Source organism: Bos taurus, chromosome 29 (genome assembly GCF_002263795.3).
Source record: "Bos taurus isolate L1 Dominette 01449 registration number 42190680 breed Hereford chromosome 29, ARS-UCD2.0, whole genome shotgun sequence".
NCBI classification, from domain to species: domain Eukaryota; kingdom Metazoa; phylum Chordata; class Mammalia; order Artiodactyla; family Bovidae; genus Bos; species Bos taurus.
This window is the reverse complement of record NC_037356.1, coordinates 30,164,380-30,185,660: the sequence shown is the minus strand read 5'-3', so window position 1 is coordinate 30,185,660 and position 21,281 is coordinate 30,164,380. Positions and strand designations below refer to the sequence as shown.

Here is a 21,281-nt window from a genome sequence, read left to right as displayed (position 1 = left end):
TCACTGACACCTTTGTACTTGGCGATCTTCCGAATTCCCTCGACTTCCAGGCAAGAGCAAACCCCATCTCTTGGCCTGTACACCTGCCTTTCACAAGGTGGGGACACAGGTTAGGCTGTTTTGGTGGGTTTCCTGATGGTGTTCTTTCTTGGTTTTTGCCTTACTCAGAGACGTCTCTCGATAGCAGAGAACTGTTCCATGTCTCCTCTCGATGCTCGATCGTGCAGGATATTGTCCTAAAGGGCAGGAGAGAATGGGGATGCCGCGCTACAGAAAGAGGGACCAGCCTCTCAGTTAGGCTTCAGATTGTGTACACTGAGGTAGGGAGTCTGTGGAACTGTTCTTCAGAGGCCAAATAAAGGCACTGCTTTTGCAAAAAGAGAAAAATCTGTGATGCTTGGTCCTTCTGAACCTGACCCATATTCTCTGCTGATTGGGAGGTCAGCTCTCAGGCTAACTGGAGGTGTCATACTGAGTCAAGCTCACGGTCAGCCCAATGTCTGCCTGTGACAGAGGCCGATAGGACACTGGGCCCCTGGCAGCTGGCAGTTCACTTTCTGAGAATACATGTGGATCCTCATCATCCACACCTTGCCCTTCACAGCCCCTTGACTGTGGCTCTGTCTTCTCTGTACCACCTCTTGGAATGAGTTCTTTAGCCTCATTGTATAAACCATCACAGACTTCCCAGGTGGGTCAGTGGTTAAGAACACTTCTGCCCATGCAGGAGATGCAGATTCCATCCCTGGGTCGAGAAGATCTACTGGAGGAAGAAATGGCAACCCACTCCAGTGTTCTTGCTTGGGAAATCCCATGGACAGAGGAGCCTGGAGGGCTACAGTCCATGGGGTTGCAAAGAGTTGGACACAACTTAGCAACTGAACAACAACAATAAATAAACCATCCCATGTGGGCCAGAGTCAGGTCTGACCATGAAGCTCTGCAGATTCCAGGGACAGGACCATCAGTCCCACAGTAGCACTTTGAGGGCATTTAGATCCAAAAGGAAGGCTGTCCATGGAGGACATGAGTGGACCCGGTCTGAAAAAGGAGAGGGTGTTGTTGTTCAGTCACTAAGTCGTGTCTGACTCTTTACAACCCCATGGACTACAGCACACCAGGTTCCCCTGTCATTCTTTATCTCCCAGAGTTTGCTCAGATTCATGCCCATTGAGTCAGTGATGCTATCCAGGCATCTCATCCTCTGCTATCCTCTTCTTCTGCTTTCAATCTTTCCCAGCATCAGGGTCTTTTCCAATGAGTCAGCCCTTCACATCAAGTGGCCAGAGTATTGGAGCTTCGGCTTCAGCATTAGTCTTTCCAATGGATATTCAGGGTTGATTTCCTTTAGGATTGACTGATTTAATCTATTCCTGGTTTACAGTAATATCTATCTGTTTATGTACTGTTTCTACATATCCTCACTAAAGGATGGGAAAACTTTATAGCCATGAGTTAGAAAGGGAAGCTTTGTTTTTCAAATGTTGGATTTTATAATTGTTACCTGCTATACACACCAGTATTCTTGGGCTTCCCTGGTGGCTCAGCTGGTAAAGAATCTGCCTGCAATGCGGGAGACCTGGATTGAATCCCTGGGCTGGAAAGATCCCCTGGAGAAGGGAAAGGCTACCCACTCCAGTATTCTGGCCTGGAGAATTCCATGGATACAGTCCATGGGGTCTCAAAGAGTCAGACATGACTGAGCAACTTTCACTTTCACATACTATCTATTCACTTTTGCACTGTATACTTTTTTTAAATTAAGACCATATTTTAGAGCCAGTTCTGAAAAAGGAGAGGGTGAACCCTAACATAATCTTCCTATGGATTAGTGCTTATCACAGGAAGGAAGGGGCAAGATGTTGGCCTCTCCACCTGGAACAGAGTAGATGGAAGAACATTTGTATCACGGAATCCTGAGAAATTTAAACTCAATACAGCAGCCGTTTTCCCATGACTAAGAGAGTTAGGTCCTAAGTCAAGGTCATAGAATTAGCAATTCAGACATAGAGGATTAGGTAGAAGCAATCAGATGGCATGAGGCAGACCCAACCTCCCAGGTTAGAAGTGCCATCTCAGGCCGTGGCCGTGGGTGCAGAGTCTGATAGAGACACACAGCAGCCCCATGAAGGCAGATGGGCGATGCCTCTCCCCACCACCTCCTCCCGAAGTCTCTGTCTGTCCTCTGTCCCACCTCTTCACTGCTGCAGAGCTCAGCAGACCGTGAATCACCCCCAACTACTCATTACCTGGCCCATCCTTCCCGGCCCAGAGCCTGACTGGGGATACAGGCTGAGGGGGAAAGGGGGTTGGAGGCTTACTCAGTAGGATTGCTTCTTCCTCCTCCTTGTTTCAACCCAAAGCCTCATCTTGACCATATATGTAGCCTTTGTCTTTTCCCGCAGGACCTAGGCAGAAAGATGATCATTGGATAGGAGCATTTAAGTATAAGACCTTTCTAGCCAGTTGAGAGAGAACTGGCAAGACACTGTCAACAATAACTAAAAAGGGTTATTTAGAGGACTTCCCTAGAAGCCCACTGGTTAAGAGTCCATGATTCCAACTCAGGGGGTGCAGGTTTGATCCCTGGTCAGGAAATGAAGATCCCACATGCCATGGAGCATGGCCAAAATATAAAAGGGTGCCTAGAAGCTAAGCGTGACTCTGAAGGACAAAGATGATGTTGTCGGGCACAGAGGAGGAGGAAATAAAGTTTTGGGTTTATTGCTGTAATTAATTGAACTATAATGGATATAACTCTCTTTCAATAAGCACACATTTATCAGATACTCATGGTGGTTAGCCCTGGGAATACAGATCAATAAGATGATCTGGAATCTGGCCTTTGAGGGCTCAGCCGTCTAGTGGGCCAGAGGAACGGGTAAGCAAATTATGAAACAAAGAAATCTAATAAGTGCTAGAGAAAGATCTGCACAGTATGCTGTAGACAGCAGAGGTGGAATCCCCTCTCTTTTTTTGCCACATCATGTGGCTTGTGGGATCTTAGTTCCCTGACCACGAATTGAACCCACGCCCTCAACAGTGAAAGTACCTAGTCCTAACCGCTGGACTGCAGGGGAATTCCCAGGGATTCCCTTTTGAATGCTTCCTCCATGTGTGGCAGCTGAATACAGCCTAGTCTGCCCAGGGAGATTAGACAGGGCTCCAGGGTACAAGGACTTCCTAAACAGAAGGAGCAGAAAGTACAAGAATACAGAGATGGGAAAGCATGGCCGGCTTGGGAAAGTATGAAAAAATTATCTGTTTCTTCTTCTGTAACCCCAGCCTCATCTGCTGTTTCAACTCAGATCCTCAGATGCTATGAGTGATGGGAAATAGGACAGTGTCACTGAGATACAGTCTGGAAACATCAACTGAGATCCTTAGACTTGACCCTGGGCACTGGAATGTTCGTGAAAATTCCAATTAGGATAAGTTTGTCCTCTTGTCCAGGCTTCCCTGGTGGCTCAGATGGTGAAGAATCTGCCTGCAATGCAGGAGATCTGTGTTCAATCCTTGCGTCAGGAAGATCCCCTGGAGAAGGTTATGGCCTCTTATCCTTGAGATTCCTACAGAAATCATATGTAAACCAAAAGAAACTAGTCTGGATGTCAGTAAGTTCTAGAGCAGTGATTTGCATGAATTGCCCCTTTCTGTTAATAGAAAGGATCAAAATAACTATGGTCTTCTAGAACTCAAGTCTCCAGAATGGCATGAAAAGGCAGTGATTACCAGTGTCAATAGAAACCCACATAATTTAATCGTGGTAGTGGCTTTTATTTTTTAATGGATCAATCTCCCAGAGATTTCTCAATGCTCCTGTCCCCAGTGAGAAGTTGATTTTATTGCTTTAGCTGTGTGTACTTTCCTTCCTGAAATCAGGAATACAGAGGGTATTCGGTAAGACACACGGCAGGAAGCGGATTCATCCTTGTCCACTTAAATATTCATGACAGCTTGCATTTTGGTTCAAAAAGACACTTGTTTATTTAGATAAGATTTAATTTATTCATAATTTAGCTAAATTTGCAGGCGCGTGCATGTACATTTTAGCGTATAAGTAGTATAATACATAAAACATCACCGAAGCATGCATATTGTACACTGACAGCAGTGGAGCCCGCCTGGATGTTTTAGGAAGATAACACACTTCTACCAGAGCAAAGACCCGAGCACAACGGCCGGGGATTGTGTGCCTGTAATGCGCTGACTCATCACTATGGTTTTACCCAAGGCAGACGTCTCATTAAAAACTAAAATGTATCTAATATAAAGTGATGCTGAAGGACAGCTTTCTGAAGCCAGTTCTGTGCTTCCTCCTCTTCCCCCCAGTCCTTTTTTGTTGTACGGCCGACCCCTTCTCCCGTCTCTAACGACAAACAAAATAACACAGCTCGATGCCCTCCGTGTTTATGGCTAATTAGTGACAGCCTTACATTAGCATTCATTTGCTCATTTATTCAACTAATATCTGTTGTCCACTTGTTGCATAGAAGGACTATTCTGGAAATTCCAGCCGCCTCTCAGAGCACCCGATCTATGTCTTCCACAAGAGAATGAGCTTTCTGAAGGCAGATGCAGTGGCTTGTCCTGAGACAGGCTGGGACCTGGGACCCTTTGCAGTGGTGCTTGCACCTGGACAAACATCTCCTTGAGCAACAAAATACAAAGAAGATATAAAGGACTGAAAATAACCACATGCATGCGCAGCCGGGGCAAATTATGGACAAGGAAATGTAAAAAGACCAAAAACCCAACTGCCACTTCTGAAGATTTGGGAGAAAAGCAAGGTATTGGGAGCAAAAGCAGGGTACTACCCATGCCCTCTGCACACAACATCACCAAAGGGGTGGGCAGACCACCTAAGCCACCCGACCCCTGGACCTGCCCCTGCCCTCACCCCATATAAGGAGCCAGTTCACCCCACCTTCGGGAGGGAGCAAGGAAACTTGTTCCTGTTCTTTCTCCCTCCCCCTCTCCCGCCACCTGCCCCCACTGCAGCGGGAGCTCCAGTAAAGCCTTTCCTGAATTTTTTGTCTGGCCTCTAATCAACTGTTATTGATTGGGGATGGCCACGAACCCTGGTCGGTATCAGGCTGCCCTGGTATTCTAGCCCTGGTATACGAGAGCTGGTGGATAAATATTGTTAATGGTCTAGATCATTATTTTCAGCAGCATATAGGAATTTTTAGAAATAGAGACAAAAGGTAACTTTCCATGCAAGTTTTTGCCATGAGAACTTTCTTATGACTTGTCGCTGACCATGAATCTGACAAGCCCTTTATCCTGACTCAAAAAAGAAGAAAACTCCAGTTTTTGTCCAGAGCTGGCAATAGTGAGCCTTTCCTCCTTAGTATGCAAGGCCTTTCTAGCCAGAGCACCGTTTATAGGCTTTGGGAAAGGAATTGGAGAGACACAATCTGAAGAGAGTGTAAGAGGATTTAAAGGGAGGCGACTTCTTTGGAGTCTTTGCTACCTAAAGGCATTAAAACTTTATAATGCCAAACAATCCCGTTTTTCTTTATTTATGGATCATATATCCCCCCTGTTATTACTGCCATATATTTTTCCAACCTGACAGCTGATAACACCGAAAATTCACTGCGAGCAAAAAAATCCCATTTACCACTCTCTCCAAGATAATAATTTTAGAATTAAAGGAAAAAATACATATACATGTCTATGCAAAAATATACATATTTATTTTTAGCCCCTGAACATGTACTCCACACTGAATATGGATTGGGTGCCTAAAATCACGTTTTGATCAGTCGAGGGGGATTCTTTGAAAAGTATCACCCTCAAATATCCTCTCTTACCTGTTAGCTATTAACTTGGGGAAGAAATATCAGAACCGGGCATCCTGGTTTCCCCAGAGTTGGCGCAATTTAATTTCAATTTGTCAAACATGACATGATGGCAGAGATTTATTTTTCTTCTTGATTTATTAGAAATGTTCTAAAAGGGGCAGTCTGTCACTCAGGTTATTTCAGCCAGACCTTTTGTTGAAGTTTCTTTTCCTTTGGCTTCCAATCCAAATCCACAGGAAGCGGGGAAAACAACCTAAGAGATAAAAACCACAAGGGGGAAAAAGAAAAGAAATCCATGTGTTTGAAACCTGATGACAAGACGGGTTGTTTAAATTGCTTCTGCACATTGATTTAAAGCCTGCCCAGTGGAAACCGCGATTCTATTAGCAATCTTTCCCTTCATTTCAATCACGGTAGTTGCTGTATCTTATTACCTTTCCGACAGATGATGTCCAAATATAATGTTGAAGACGATTTTTGTATTATTATTATTTTGTTAGAAGAATGATGGGCAATGACTTAGAGGTCTGGGGACAGAATTAGGAACATAAATAATGTGAATTCCAAATAACCCAAGATAATGATAAGTCAACTGCACATTTAACTATAGATTATGTCCTAGATGTATTTCTGAAAATGGCAGTTATTTCAGGCTCCAGGGATGCAGAGAGATAAGATATAATCTTGGCCATAGACTGGAAGTGGTGGAAAATGTTTTTGTCCCGTGTGAAATGAACAAGGCTTGCAGTGTGAAAGGTTGTGTTGTATTTTTTTTTTAACAAAATCACCTTTAATCTCAAGAGTTTGTCATTGAGATACCGTTGTCAAGATCACCAATATCTTTTGTAAAAATACTTCTAATTAGCCTACCTATACTTCAGCTCAGAGGCAATTCCCTGTGTTGTTTTGATATTTTTACCAGTGTGACTCCTTAATGATCATTAGGGTTGGAAATGGTGGGAAGGGGTCTTTCTGGACCCGTGTCTTAGACAAGATCTGGTACCCAATTAATTGTTATGGAAATAATCCAATGATAAAAAATGCAATCCACCCATCCACTAGGTTTTCTATTTTTACTCTGAGTCTAGCACCATCCTTATATATGAGGATCATAGGTTTCACTCAGGATTGTGAAATGTTATCTGACCTATATGTGGGAGTTTGCTTTTGCATGCTGAGTTTTTTTTTACATATGCAGTCTCCTTCAATCTCACGAGGCTGGTTCGAGTCAACCCATTTCACAGTTGAAGAGACAGTTTTAGACAAAAATGTCATTCACTCAAGGTCACACACTTGTTAAACAGAGATTAGATTTGAACCAAGTGGGTTTTTTACTCCAAAACTTCTCTTTCCTACACCATGTTATGTTGAAGCTGTTGTTGTATTCACTTAACCAAAAAATACCTACTTAATAGCTTCTTTTTTTAACTTTTTATTTTATATTCGGGTATAGCCAGTTATGGAGAAAGAAATGGCAACCCACTCCATTATTCTTGCCTGGGAATTCCCATGGACAGAAGAGCCTGGCGGGCTACAGTCCATAGGGTGGTAAAGAATCGGACACGACTTAGTGGGAAAAAAAAAGAGAGAGAGAGAGAGAGCTGATTATAATGTTGTGATAGTTTCAGGTAAACACCAAAGGAACTCAGCCGTACATATATATGAATCCATTCTCCCCCAAACTCCCCTATCCCATCCAGGCTGCCACACAACATTGAGCATATCAGCAGCTTCTATTTGTCAAACCATCCGTGTTTTCAAGGTACTGAGGATCAAAGTAATGACTGACTCTGCTCCAAGGAGTGCAGTACCCAGATTGGTTTGCTGTGTGTTGGAAGAGCTGTGCACGGAGTGCCATGAGAGCATTTCTGAGGTCTCCAGTCCCACTAGGCTAAAGGAGAGCATCCTGAAGGAGTAGACCCTGGGTCATATCTGATCATGAAACACTTGCATGCTTCCTCCCTTGGCACTGTCCACCTTGTGCACATAACTAGATCTGTTGATCCGTTCTGCAATGAAGAGCTCAAGGAAAAAAATCCCTGAACATTTTGTCTTCCCTACACAAGTCAGAGGAAGCTGACCTTCTTGCTAGCATGTTCTTCATGAGATTAAAGAAGAAAAAAGAAACAACTCTATCCTCTAGGCGTCTCAGACAGGCATCTTTAACCAGGTTGTCAATACAATAAAGACTTTTTGAACTGTTGGGTTTAACTTAAGTTTAAGCACTCTGTTCATCTTCCTTCTAGCTCTTGGCTCAGATCCTTATCATCTACCTTAGGATCCTGGTAGGGAAAACAAAAGCTATTTATCAGGGCTTTGTTGGAGTCAGGATTTATGCCAGGCAAGAATCTTAAAGGTATCAGACTTGAAAGTTAGTCTGTGTCACCTTTATCTTCTGCCTCACAAATTCTCATTCATCCTTGTGTGAGTTAGAATCATCCCATTGTATATAGCTAGAGGGCACAGCGCTTGCAAGAGACCACCTTACTTCTGACATCAACTGAAATTTCAGGAGGGTCCCCCGAACCAACCCTGAGGTTTGATCATTTTCTAAAATGACTTACTGAACACACCAAAAGCCGTTAAAATCATAATTAAGGTTTTCTGCATAAAAAAAGGATTAAAATCAGCCAAGGAGGAAGACTTCAGGGCAAATGCCAAATGCAAAGCTTAGATTAGTCCTGTGTTGTGGAGGCAGGATGCTCACCTTCCTGGTATCCACATTTAACAACACACAAGGGACTTCCCTGGTGGTACAGTGAATAATAATCCACCTGCCAGTGTGGGGAACACAGGTTCGATCCCCAGTCCGGGAAGATCCCACATGCCTTGGAGCAGCTAAGCCCCTGTGCCACAACTACTGAGCCCGAGCCCTAGAGCCCATGAACTGCAATTCCTGAAGCCCCTGCAACTCTAGTGCCTGTGCTCTACAAAGAGAAGCCACTATAATGAGAAACCCACACACCACAATGAATAGTAGCCCCCACTTGCCGTAACTAGAGAAAACCCACGCAAAGAAACCAAGACCCAGTACAGTCAAAAAATAGATAAAATAAATTTTAAAAATTAAAACACACACACACACAAAGGAAATATTGCTCACCAGGAAACTCACCTGAGCCTCAGTGTTCAGAGCTTTTATTGCGGCTGCATTGTGTAGGCGTGACTGGTTCGTAGATTGATTGATTGCTCTCATGTTTAATCTCAGTCTCCACGTCCAGTGATGCCAGGCAACCCAAAGTCCCCAACCTAAATCACATGGTTAGACTGTGTGCTGCGAACCAAAGCCCCCATCCAAATGAAGGCACTAAAGACACTGACAATAGCCTGATCTCTTTGGGGGCAAAGTTCCGTAATTTACAATATCATTCAAAGTGCCAGCTCTAAGACGCACCCCACATGCAGAGCCTGCTTTCCCCCTCGGAGCCCCAAGGACTGTCCAGGTCTCTATTTGCATTGATTACATTGGAATTGAAGACCACAGCTGAGTAATCATTCTGCTCCAACCACTCAGCATCTATATGGTCAAGTGCATGCCCCTATAGGGTTACCATGCCCTCCTCCAGGGGATCTTCCCAACCCAGGGATCGAACTCGAGTTTCTCATGTCTCCTGGACTGGCAGGCAGGTTCTTTACCACTATCACCACCTGGCAAGCCTGAGCACATAGTATGCGCTTAATAAATTTTAATTGGGTTGAGTTTTTCTATTTGATGCGGAGACCCATCTTTAGATTTGCAAAGAGTTTAGATCTTACTAGGTGCTTTTTTATTTCCTGGTGGATATTTACTTTTTTTAGGTGTAATTCTTCTCTTACATCCAAGTGGAAGACATCAAAAAAATGTTTTAGCCTTCTACCAGCCAGTAAAACCCTCAGCTGTTATCTTAGCTTCCACTGGTGGTTACAGAAGCTTGTTAAGTCTGAGCAAATACCATACACCTTCAGCATGTCGATGATGTTTATAGGAGAAAATGATTTCCAAACCCTGGGAAGTATAGAGTCAAGAGGAGCTATCCCATGCTTTGTGTTATTTCTCTAATGTGGTGACATTACTCAAGATAAGTCTGCAGGAGAACTCAGCTCACTGAGAATCAATTGCAGGACTTTGAGTAGAAAAACTCTGCTATGGTAGGAATAGGAGATTTCAAATAGAACATAAACAGGAGAGGTGGCAGGGAAGCCACTGAAAAATGCACAACTGGATGCCCCTGGGTCTTTCCCCCCAAGATCTGTTTCTTGTTGCATGTTTGTTGTTTTGTGGGTGGAGCAGCTATGCTCTGAGTGTGATCAGTAGGCGGAACGCTTGCAAAAAAAAGCAATGATTTGCTTGCACTGAGCTTCTAATTATGTGCCAGCTGTGGAGTGTTGCTAATGAGTCTGGAATGGTGGCACAGACTAGGAGCCACACTGCCAGCTGTGCATGTGAGAGTGTGTTCTCTGTGCAGCTCTGTGCAACCTGCGGTGCTCTGCACTAGGGGAGACGGGCTGCAGGTCAGAGGCTGCCGAGACTCCTGTCATGAGAATCTTCTTCTTTACAAATTGGGAGAGAGCAAGACTCTTAGATGGCAGAATTTCAAACCAACAGCATCTCAAAGTAATATTCAGTAATGGCATTCGGAGTGCCCCTGAGTGATCTAATTTCCAATTTTTTCTCAATAGTGAGCTGCTGAGATGATGAACAGTGTTATCGACTCTTCTCTCTCCTGCCAAGAGTCAGGGTCTAACAGAGAGTTCAGGCTTCTGAAAGGAAGGGAAAGCCCATGTTTGTATCTATGACTCAGGCTTTTCTCTTAGCCTCCGATTGGATTATGTGTTAACCGTTATGCTAATGAGTAGTTTCATCCTAGCCTAGACCTGTTCTGGTGGCTAAGTCATCTGGAAGGTAAACTCTTGAAAGAAATCCATCTTCCCCATCCCCCACCTCCAAATTCCAGGTCATGTGAGCTATAGCAGCCTCAGCAACCAGCCTACAATAGGAGGTCATGTGATGGGGTCATAAGGCCTTACAGAATGGTTCCAGGGAATATAGATGATCCAGCCTCAAACCACAATTAGTGGCTCAGATGGTAAAGAATTTGCCTGCAATGTGAGAGACCTGGGTTCAATCCCTGGGTGGAGAAGATCCCCTGGAGAGGGAAATGGCTACCTACTCCAGTACTCTTGCCTGGGAAATCCCATGAAGAGAGGAGCCTGATGGGCTACAGTCCATGGTATCGCAAAGAGTCGGGCCTAACAGAGTGACTAACACTTTCACTTTCATACATCACTGGGGGCTTCCCTGGTGGCTTAGCAGTAAAAAATCTGCCTGTAATGCAGGAGACCCAGCTTCAGTCCCTGGGTCAGGAAGATCCCCTGGAGAACGAAATGACAACCCATCCAGTATTCTTGCCTGGAGAATCCCCTGGACAGAGGAGCCTGGTGGGGTGCAGTCCATGGGGTGGCAAAGAGTAAGACACAACTCAGCAACTAAACAACAGCCATATATATCACTATAGATGTAATGGTTGCATTTCAGCTATCCGTTATACAAAATTATAGTGTAGAAAAAATTTTCAGAAAACAGACTTCCTCCCAAACGTTCTACATTTGGATGGGTGCCTTGGGTGGGTGTGGGGAGAGCAGATACTCAGAGCAAAAGAAGTTGAGAAGAAAAAAAAATTGAGGTGAACCCTGAGGGCTAAAACACAATGTAGACTTCCAGGAGAATAAAACCTCAGAGAGTGACAGGGTGTTAATTTTTCCTCACAAGTCTGGAGTCAGATGTAGGCTGAACATGATTTTCAAGAGCCTAAGACCTAATCAGACCTGTAAAAACAACGCACGTGGAGAAATGTGAAACTCAGGAAGATGGGGGCGATCTGTGTGTGATTTCAAATCAGTCTTTGTTGAACACGGCCGAGAGCTCCGGATGTCAGCAGCCTGCTCGTCTGCCTGGAGCCACGCCATGCTCAGGGGGCTAAAGGTGTGAGGACGTTCATTCTTCATACGCGGCACTGTGTCACCAACTGTCTTTACAAAGGAATTCCAATTTGCATGTTTCGGTGTAAAGGGAACACTTTATTTTTTATTTTTTTTAGAGACTCTGTCCATTGCTGTCTTAACGGAATACTGCTGAGATTCAAAAGGATGCTGGTTACGTGAGAACCATAGAGGAGTGGACAGCAAGACAAAATACAGCTAATATAGCAGATGGGCAGATAGGGGTGATAAAGCGTTTGTCAACAGGGAGCTGGCCGTGTGGACCTGCAGTGGCCAACTGGTTTGGGGACCATGAGTGCATCCCATTTGCCACAGATGATTTGAGCTTACACTTGTGTGTGCCTGTTTGTGATATGTGAGTGTGTCTATTTTATACTTTTAAGGGCTTGTTGCCCCTGTGAGCAAGATACTTAACCAAGAAAAGGGAAGAAGATTGGGCCACACATAAAAGCAAGCTTTCATCATCATTGTGCTGTTTGCAGGAGGAAGGGTGGACCTACGTGACAAATCACTTCTGTTTGAAATAGTTGGAACCGCGCATCTAGGAGACTAAGCAAACTTGAATGATCCTGTTAGGAGGATTAACAGCAGTGACAAGAGGGCAGGGACAGCTGTATGCGAGGACATTCTGCTGGTATGGCAGCCTGAAACTCAGGAGGCTCTGCTCTGGATTGCTTCAATGCAGACCTTTAATATTATTTTATGATTTATTCTTTTTCTGTTTTTAATTAATTAATTTTTTCTGTCAAACCTCAACATGAGTCAGTTATAGATACATAATTTATTTTTCTTTTTTTAAATTGGAGTATAGGTGCTTTACAATGTAGTGTTAATTTCTTGTACAGCAAAGTGAATCAGCTGTATGCATACATGTATCCCCTGATGTTTGGATTTCCCTTCCCTTTAGTCCACCGCAGAGATGAAGTAGAGCTCCCTGTGCCGTAGTGCAGGCTCTCATGGTTGTGTTCTTGCTTACTCGCTAAGTCATATTTGACTCTTTTGCAACCCCATGGACTGTAGCCCACCAGGATCCTCTGTCCATGGAATTCTCCAGGCAAGAATACTGGAGTGGGTTGCCACTTCCTTCTCCAGGGGATCTTCCTGACCCATCAAATCCGCATGGCCTTCTTGGCAGGTGGATTCTTTACCACCGAGCCACTGGGGAAGCCCTAGATTCTCGTTAGTTATCTATTTTATACATAGTGTTGTATATATGTCGATCTCAGTTTCCCAATCCATCCTTAACATTATTTTAACATAGCTTGATCCGGGCACCAGGATAGAGTCCCTTTCAACAAACCTTTGCTCACAGGAACATGCCATCTGGGCATCAGACAGAAATACAAGAACAAGCACTGCTGGGTCCTTGAGGAGTGGGCATGCTGGAGTCCAGGCACAGGTTTTTCTAGGTCCCAGGAGCTGCATCGTGGGCTGTGCTGATCCTTTCTGCTCATTATGACATAACCAAAGCCTAACCCCTGTGTCACCTCTGAGAGCAGGGCCCTTCGAAAAGAAGACCCTTCAGCAGCATAAATTTGCAAGAGTGGTCTTGTGGCCCCATGAGTTTATCTTCCATCTGGTTCTACCCTAACGAGACGCGCAGCTCTGGCTCTGAGCGGTTTAGAATGTGCGAGGAATATGCTGTCCTGAAATACACTCCCGCCTCTAGCTTCCCTGAGGATGATTTCAGCGCCTGGGAGAGGGAGGAGGCTTGCCTTTCTGTGCAGCCTCTTCCAAGGATGATCTTACAGGAATAGTTTTATCTTAAAGCAATTATAAATTTTCACATGCTCATTTATTTATTTTCTCCATCATATTTATCTCCCAAGCGTATAATCATTGTGTGAGCTTTACTTTAAAAACAAACATACATTGACTCCTAGGCCTTGCATTAATAGATGCTGTTTATTCTCATTTAATGCAGCCCTGAGTTGAGGGGAAAACAGCTACTCACAGTGCACGTTACCGACATTGGTTTCAAACATAGTCAGTGCAGCAATGGCTTGACCCTGTTGTTCCATTCAGACCCCCCCCTTGCTGTAGAATCTGGGACATGTGTTCATTTTCCTTATTTTAAAAGAAAATGGAGAAATATTTGATGGAGAAATAACATTTAATTTTTGAGAGTTTCCAAGGTTTACATAGTATAAGATGTAAAAGACCAATTAAACATAAAGATTTAAGTAGTATTTTATTTTTACAGTTGTAGAAATAGAGAGATAGATACGGTAATGTTTGCTTGTCAACCAGTTACATGCCATGGAGGCAATTGCTAAATGATGTTTTGCAAATAATAAGACATTTCAAATGCTCAGCCAGTAGTATGAACTTGTCATTAGTTCTTTGACCACCTACTGTGTCTAACTATCACCCCAAATTATTTCTCAAAACTTGCTTTAATAGGACATTAGGATCCCTCAGGAAATATTCTAGGCTTGCTATTCCTTCAAACAAGCAAACAGAAAATACAGATTTTCAGTTATATGTAGCCCCAACTTTTAAGTTGGGGAAAAATTATCTAAGGGCACATTCTGCAATTGCTGAGCCAATTAACACAGGTTGCAGTTGTTGCTTCTAAAGACGTTCAAAATGATGTATCTATTTGGGGGGGGGGGGATGGTTCAAAAGAATGCTTTCAAGCTGTGTAGCAGTTACCCAATTGTCTAGATTGCTATTTAGAATAGAAGAGGATGAAATGGATGGATGGATGGTCAGATGGATGGATGGGTGGTTGGATGAATGGATGAGGCATGGAAAGAAAGAGATTGATTTAACAAATGATGAGCATATCCTCCAAGAAAGCTGTGCCCTGACTTTATTGGGCCCACTGTTTCTCTGGCCATCATTCACCTCCTAGAATATCATCTTGGTGAAGGCGAATTTCCATCAGTGAATAGATGGGGTAACAGTGATCCCAGAGTTGAACTTAAGCCAGGAGCTATAACCTCAAAGTAAACATCAGTGTCCCTGATTTACAGATGCAGACAGTGAGGCCTATATAGAATAAAGGATGTGCATAAGACCAGAAAGCTGGTACGGGGCAGTGCCAGTTTTCAACCCCAATTTGTGTGATCTGCGATCCATGCTCTTTCTTAATCCCTGTGCTGAGGTTTAGCATCTGTAAAGTCTAGCTGGTAATAATACCCAGAATGGTATTATTCGCAGACGTGAGCCATATGTGGACATACTCTTGGGCCACAAAGCACCATTCCAGTAATTATGATGTGATCTTGCTTCTAACTGCTGTAATGAAGAATCAGGGGTGACAAAATGCATGGAGACTCCAAGCTCCAGTCATCAGTGACATAAGCAATAATGCCACCCCTTGACATAGGGAGGTGCACTGTTAGGAAGAAACCTCTTCAAAAGCTCTCACACTTCAGCCGCTGTGCTAAGTGAGTTTTGCATCCAGGCAGTTAGACAAGGAATGCATCTGGCACCACTAACACCTTTCTAAATGCCTGCTGCCTGTCCAATTCCTGCGTAGCTGGCTCTTAACAGCCTCACTGAAATGGAAACACTAGGAGATGACTGTCACCAAGCCACCTGTAGAATCCAGGGTTGCAAGAGGATCAGCCCCTCGTTTAATTGTAAATAAACGAGGAGCTCCTCGCCATTCGATTCAGAAGGCGATCACTTAGAAATGTTAATGTTATTTACTGTAGCATGCCTGGGATGGTGGCGTTTCTCAACATCTGTTTTCATTTAAAATTTCTGAGTTGCCTTTGTGTTCCATTCTGCGGGCCCCGCTCAGTAATGATGCTGTTCATACTTACGAAGCAGGAGGATGGAGAGTGGCAAGTGGGAACCCAAACAAAATATTATTAATGAATATTTGCAGCTGCCAGTGGGACTTGGTGAGTAGCTGCCAGCATCACTGATGGAACTCATCTTGTAAAAGGTACTATGATAAATATCAGCCAGGAGTGATTAGCAAGGGTTGTTAATTCATGAATGACTTACAAGCAAACCAGCAACTCGATCACCACCAGAAACAGAATGCATTTTTTTTTTCTCTCTCTCTTGCAAGGCAACCAGAAGCTTAAGATTATAACATAGTCATCGTTGCCACACTCTTGGCTTTCTTTTTGTACCTTGAGAGGTTTAGTCTTGAAGAAAAATAAAAGAAGCAGAAGTGTCTGTGTGTTTAGGGAAATGAAGTGTGTAAGACCATGCACATCTTTCAAGGCTCAGATCAAAATTCACTTCTTCCCAACAGGCTTTTTGGCAACGTCCACCCTCTGGGCTTCCCTGGTGGTTCAGTTGGTGAAAAATCTGCTTGCAATGCTGGAGACAACTAAGTGACTAACAGGTTTACCTTTTATATACAAACACACATATATATATATGATAAGTAGTACTGTCCTCATTGTACAGATGAAAACTAAATTGAAGAAGATAAGGAACTCCACCCCTAGTATCACATGTCAGCTAAGATTGAACACAAGCCAGTACAATTTAGTTTAACATTGTGTAATTCATTGGAACATTATCCAGTGGAGACCATATGACAAGGGTCAGGCAAAGACAGGAGGAAAACTCCTCCCCCTATCTGTGACTCAAGGGTCTCCTTCCGACCCCTAGCACCCCTTTAGCTTACTCAAGTGCAAATCAGAGAAAACGACACCCACCAAAACTCACACATTCACTTATTTAAGGCGGTCATTTTGGGATCTGCCCTCCTATTTATTGATGCAACGATAGCGTTACACAATTTTGGAAATCCTTTAGCATTATGTCCAAAACTGGTTCAAAAGAATATCCTCTAATATACATGACTAGTTACTTCACCCCCAGAAGAGGCAGTGCTATCACCCTTTAAAGTAATACTGATCCCAGTTCATCCAAAGCAAGGAATTTAACAAAGCCTCTGAAGATAGAAAGACCTTCAGCCAGCTGTTTCCCCAACTTTCCTTAATGTCTGGGGTCACAGAAGAGGAATTTGGTTCTTCTCTGTTATTTAACTAAATACCAAGTAGTAAAAACAGAAAAATCCAGATGAACCTAAAGATAGCCTGGGTAGAGAGCATCCCAAAAATGGACAAAGAAAAGTCCTCATCCCCAGCACCATAGGAGGGAAGATGAAAATGCTGTTTCCCACCTCACTTCCAACATGGTGGCCTGAGGCTGCCCCACTGCGTGTCTCCCCGCCAGAGACGCTGACTCTGGGCTAAGGCACTTGGTGCCTTCATGAAAACATTTCCTTTGGGGGAAGCCATTTAGGCATCCAGAAAGATGTCCATTTGTTCCCTTCCTGTCCTCAGCTATGGTCCTGGGGGAGACTAGAATTGGCAGCATCGGGGTGGAGCCCCAACAGGTGCTTGCCTTTCTGGGGGTAGACCAGAGCACAGACTCCGGAGGAGCGCCAGCATCCCCGTTGAGTGATGATACCTCCCAACACCTCACAGGTGTACTTCCCAGAACATCCAAGTCCCAGATGTTCAGAGCAGAAACAACATTGGAAAAAACTGGAGGAGACTCAAAGGAAAGAATGATGGTCTAAAAGCCAGGGGGGACAAAGGGACCCCATTAAGAAACAGCCGCAGAAAGATGTAGCTGATGGTTGGTTACCTGGTAACGTGGGGAGAGGGGTCAAGTACATCAGTAATCACAGGGAGCCAATAGGTGATGTCCCCAGGATTCATCATCCTCTGTTCAGTCATTCTGTACACACTTACAGAGCATCTACTGGCTCCAGGCACGTCGGTCAGGGGTTGGGGAAATAAAGGTGATCAAACCAGGCCGAGTCTCGCCTCATGGCACTCACTATCTAGGAAGAGAAACAGATGTTAACTTGACAATCACAGAAATAGATGCTCACTTGCCAGGGCTTCCCTGCTGGCACATAAAGAATCTGCCTGCAGTGCCAGAGACCTGAGTTTGATCCCTGGGTCGGGAAGATCCCCTGGAGAAGGAAGTGGCAACCCACTCCAGTATTCTTGCCTGGGAAACCCATGGACAGAGGGGCCTGGTGGGCTACAGTCCATGGGGTTGCAGAGTCAGACATGACTGAGTGACTGACACTTTCACTTTCACTTTTGCCATAATGACCAGTACTGGGAGGAAGAGGCAATCAAAGTTACAGATGAATGTCATGGGTAGCTGACTATTCAGAGCAGCTTCTCTGAAGAAGCGGAGGTGCAGGAGGGCTAAGAGTTAACCGGACCCAGCAGAGGGAACAGTGCTCCAGAACTCTAAATAACAGTTGTTATTAGACTTTTGCTCAATTCTATTGTTCATTGTGTCGGTAATGAAGCACGTGCTGTAATGTCCCACACATGTGCTTTTCTTTTAACACTTTTGTAACTATATTTCCATGTAATTGCTTCCTTTTGTGATCCTATATATTTTGTTTTATATTTGAAAACATTACTCTGAGAAGAGGTCCATAACGTCTGCAGATTGCCAAAATTTATGAATTCCTGCTCTGCATCAGATGTTCAGATGCTAAGCATAATTCTGAGGGTGTTTCCCACTTAAAAACCCCCACCAGATGGTGGTGGAAAGTATGCTGGAGTTAAGAGTCAGAAGGCCCATATCTGGATACTGCCTATGGCCAGCTGTGTGACTTTGGGCAAGGTGTCACCCTCTCTGAACCTAAATGTCCTCATAGCAAATCTTAGGTAATATAATTCCTGCCTCGCTGATTGTCGTGAGTAGAAATGAGACCATTTGTGTAAAAGCATGAGGGTTTGATCCCTGGGTCAGGAAGATGCCCTGGAGGAAGGCATGGCAACTCACTCCAGTATTCTTGCCTGGAAAAATCCCATGAACAAAGGTGCCTGATGGGCTACAGTCCATGGGGTCACAAAGGGGTCAGACATGGCTGAGTGACTAAACAACAACTAACCTGCACAGATACGCCTTCCATAAACGTTTTCTGAATCTGACTGAAGGCCATGGGCTCTTCAGCCCATTTGCATATGCAGGCATGGGCTTGTGGGAAAAGACGCTTTTCTGTCTGCCTCCTGCTGGGACTTGGGGAGCCTGCCAGGATGCTTGGGGATGGCTCTGACAGCGAGATGCCAAGAGGAAACCTGCCTCCACTTCCAACCCTGTCCCCTCGGGTGAACCATGCTGAGCCAAAGGGTTCACAGGGATCGGCAGGAAAAGGGAAAACAATTTGTTCAGGGGCCCTAGAGTCAGACACTCGGCATGCTGGGCTGGTGGGGTTTTTCAGCTCTAATCAGCATCAAGTTGATTTCACTTTGAGAGATACTAAGAAATCCAGACTATCTACAGGTAGCGGCCACGGGACACGCCCAGCCCTCCACCTGGCCCCTGCCCCTTCACTTGCCATCCTGAAGCCCATGTGGCACCAGGGTGCCTGGACCGCTGTTCCGGACCCAGCTGTCAGCCTTCGCCTCCATGCTTCAGCTAGGGGCAGCAGGCAGCAGAAATTTTGTTTTCCCTTTCAGTCTTGACAGATTGGTTATTTTTTTTCCCCCTCCTTGATTTTCTTTTGTTGAGTTCCATTTTTCTGAAAATTAATTTATTGTGGCTGAAAGGATGGCAGACAGAGAACCCTGGAGACTGGCTTCCTGTATTTATCCAAGGCAGTCGCCTGGTGCTAGCAGGTTCCTCATTGCAGGGACCCACCGAGGAGACCAGCCAGGCTCTGGAGTTAAATAGCTTCTGTTCTCTGAGGAGCTCAAAGCACTTTAGAAACATGAGCTCATTTGGGGTCCGTACTGACCTGGATTCAAAGTGCCCCCCCGGTCCTCCCGGGATACAGATGTCTAAGACAGCCCGCGCTCCTGCGGAGGCCATTCTGTCCGCCTAGAGTCAGAAAAATGGAAACATAAAGCCCAAGTTAGATGAGCCTGTAATGAAAAGCAAATACCTTGGAGGTTAGATGAGGGGCTTTCAATTGTCCCCCCTCCCATGTTCTCCAGGCTTTGGTTTGTGCCTTAGCTGAGGCAGAACACTGTCCTTTCAAAGGATCAGAGGAAATCAGAATATGAAAGTGCCTAGCCTGATGCGACTTAGCAGCAGCAGCAGCAGCAGCAGCCTGATGTGTGGAGAAGGAAATGACAACCCACTCCAGGATTCTTGCCTAGAGAATCCTGTGGACAGAGGAGCCTGGTGGGCTGCCATCTATGGGGTCGCACAGAGTCAGACACGACTGAAGCAACTTAGCAGCAGCAGCAGCCTGATGTGTTACAAGTGTTGTTGTTTAGTCACTTAGTCTTTGTCTGACTCTTTCGCGACCCCATGGACTGTAGCCCCGCCAGGCTTCTCTGTCGATGGAGTATTCCAGACAGGAATACTGGAGCAGATTGCCATTTCTTCTCCAGGGAATCTTCCTGACCCAGGGATTGAACTTGTGTCTCCTGCATTGGCAGGTGGATTCTTTACCACTGAGCCACCAGGGAATCTGGTGTTACAAATAATGGATTCTCACTGTGTTAGTTGAATCCAAAATGTCCAGAGTGATGCAGGCCAATGGGTTCGATTCTTCTTGTATCGCCAAAGATGGACAGTTTAATCCCTTACATCAACTCCCATTTCTCCTTCTCTGGGTTATCTCTAGGGAATACCAGACATACATAGTAGATTACAGAGGGTCACAAAATCCTTGGGGCTTCGTAGGTGATGCAGTGGTTAAAAACAAAAAAATCCACCTGAGAAATGAGACCATTTGTGTGAGAGCACTGTTGATGCAGGAGACACGGGTTTAATTGGGAAGATCTCTTGAAGGAGGAAATGGCAACCCATTCTAGTATTCTTGCCTGAAAAATTCCATGAACAGAGGAGCCTGGTGGTCTACAGTTCTTAGGGTTGCAAAGGGTAGGACATAACTTAGCGACTGAGCAAGCTTGCATGGCTACACTGGGCCACCTGGATAATACATCTCAAGGTCAGCTGATGATCTTACTTTCATGTACAGCCTTAATGCCTTCCCCTTGCCATGTTCACATGCTCCAGGAATAAAGATACGGGCATCTCTTTGGGGAAAGGGAGGAGAGGGGTCATTATTCTGCCTACCACACTCTGGTGGTGGTGGTTTAGTTGCTAAGTCATGTCCGACTCTTGCGACCCCACAAACTGTACCCTGCCAAGCTCCTCTGTCCGTGGAATTCTCCAGGCAAGAATACTGGAGTGGGTTGCATTTCCTTCTCCAGGGGATCTTCTCAACCCAAAAATCGAACCCAGGTCTCCTGCATTGCAGGCAAATTCTTTTCCACACTCGATCAGATGGGAATGGCTATGTCTCCCTTTTATAAGTGTGGGAGCTGAGAATCATGGCAGTTCAGTAACTTTTCCAAGGTCACCCAATCCAAATGTCACTTCACCTGAAAACTGTAGTGTCTCAGCTAAAAAGCAGAAGTATTCTGGTGAATGGCCAGAGAAGCCCTTCCAAAGGGAGGGATGTCATTGGGAAGTGGACTAAACAAATCACCATGCCTTTCCACAAGCCCGTAGAAATATAATTTTCTGTCAGCTTTATGGTGATGAGAAGCACTACTGGGGGTTTTCCCCCTGCCAGCT

The 21,281-nt window shown here is 44.8% G+C and overlaps 1 protein-coding gene and 1 long non-coding RNA gene across 4 annotated transcripts in view; one reads left to right on the top strand and one right to left on the bottom strand.

Annotated features, from left to right (window-relative positions):
• KIRREL3 (kirre like nephrin family adhesion molecule 3) overlaps positions 1 to 21,281 on the top strand; it is a 604,306-nt gene that overhangs the window by 166,751 nt on the left and 416,274 nt on the right.
• LOC132344189 (uncharacterized) lies at positions 5,927 to 13,345 on the bottom strand. Its single transcript, XR_009493335.1, has 3 exons — positions 13,090 to 13,345; positions 8,926 to 9,059; positions 5,927 to 6,063 (listed from the first exon to the last, which is right to left on the bottom strand). It is a non-coding gene; the product is annotated as an uncharacterized lncRNA (long non-coding RNA).